Here is a 1,983-nt window from a genome sequence, read left to right on the forward strand (position 1 = left end):
TGTGACTTTTATCTTGATGGCACTATGTCATAAATAGTTTCAACCTCAAATTGATCAGCTTTATGAGATCTTCGGACCTGCCCTGTTCTTAGTATGAATCTTGCACAAATTGTTGGGTCATGTAAATGTGTTAATTGTTACCTTTTTTGTTTTGATATTTTTTCATAGAATTCTAAAAGGTTTATTTTATTGCACGAGCCCAGGATGTCCAGCTGAAATTATGCTGTGATCTTAACCCCTTGCCCCAGATACATCTCTGTTGTCTTTTTAAGTGAGTGTTGACAATGTTCCTTGAGATTTGGAAGTTGACCTGTTAAACGATGTAATGTTCTGTTTCACCTTGACCATTTGTAAAAGTCTTTAAGAAATTGGTACTGTAATAAATACTGATAGATAAACATGGGGAGGCAGAGTATTGGAAAATCCTTCTTGTTACTTCAGAAATACTCATTCATATTTAGTTCTGAAAGTAAATGTGAAGTGTGTGGGATTCTCTGTGTTAGCATCATTCCCTGAAAAGTCATTCTAATACCACACAGTGTTGTAGTCAGAAAAAATAGTCTGTGGTTTGAACTAGCACATTTGGCAATTAAAAATGGCTTAAGTAATTCACTTTCCTCTCTTGTTTCTTGCTTCTCCAATAGGCTGCTCTTTTGGCTGTGGCTTCGTGACAGTTTGTCAAACTAAGCTTGTGCTCTCAAGGGGAGCAAAAACACAGGAGGGCTGAAGGACCACCTTTGACCATCAGGAGCCAATTCAGGGGAGCTATGCTAGCAGAAAACATCTTCTTTTGGAGAGAGTAGAATAATTTTCTGCTAGTATAGCTCCCTGGACTGGCTCACTGTCGGGTCAAGCAAATACCGGTGCTAGCACAAGGAAGAGGGTGAGAATGCATAGCTGGTGGAAAGGAAAAGAGTGAGAATGAAGTGGCAGAGATCTAGATCATCTTGAACTGCCACCGAGTTGCACCTTCAGTTGTGCCAGCACAGCTTTTTGTGGGAGGTAGCTCAGGGAACTGATCTGGCTTAAACCTTCCTTCCTTATTATGCATTTCAAGCCCTTTTTTGAGGGAGGGGGAGGTGGTGCAGCTGGTGTGGGACAGGTCTGTGAGCAGTTCCGTTGATGCAGTGATGCAACTGAGGGAGCAGCATGCCGTGGCCTGGAGGTGGAGGGAAGTGTGGAGAAGGGGTGTCTAAGCTCCCTTTGCAGTGAGATGTATTGAGGCTGTTGAACCACAGCATGGGAGGATAGCTGGGAGCAGTGGTAGTGTCTTGATGCCCTGATAGGACTTTGATTCTAGAGACACGGTGTGCCAGAGGATAACTATTTGATGCTGACATGTGTGTTCTCTGTACCAGTCTTGAGTGTTAGTGTCTTTCTTGGTGGCCAAAAGCAGATACCTAGAGACAAATCTTTGTGATGGTTTTATTTTTTTAATTTTTTTTCCCCTCTCCCAGCCTCCAGTCACCTGTTTAGACACTTGCTGAATTGGAAATGGTTGATGAGATCAGATCAGTAAGGAATGGGGAGTTAGAGGGAAGAGAGAACCCACAGATCCCTGAAATCCTCCTGACACCTTTTATACAGGCAGTAATAGCATTGCAATGCTGTGTGGTTACTGGAGTGATAGTTTGAGGTGGTCGCACACATTTCTACTAGCTGGTGATGCTTGGCCCTTTGTTAAATATTAGCTGTACTCTTAGAGACTCCCTGACTGAATTACAGCCTGTTGGGGGGGTGGGGGGTGGGAGCAGGGAGGGAATGTATTAGCTCTCTTCAGCAGTGATCCTAGTTTGGGGAGCAAAATGATGATTTAAAGGGAAAACCTGTAACATTCACATAAGATTTCCAGTCATCTTGAGCTCTGTCAGTGTTTTACTGAGATGCTGCTTAGCTGTTGATTTTACTCTTAAGCTGTGAAAATAAGCTGAAGTAATTTCCTTTTTTTTTTTTTTTTTTTTTTTTTTTTTTTTTTTTTTGGGG

This window comes from Haliaeetus leucocephalus, unplaced genomic scaffold (assembly GCF_000737465.1).
Source record: "Haliaeetus leucocephalus isolate CR32 unplaced genomic scaffold, Haliaeetus_leucocephalus-4.0 Scaffold184, whole genome shotgun sequence".
In the NCBI taxonomy this organism is placed as follows: domain Eukaryota; kingdom Metazoa; phylum Chordata; class Aves; order Accipitriformes; family Accipitridae; genus Haliaeetus; species Haliaeetus leucocephalus.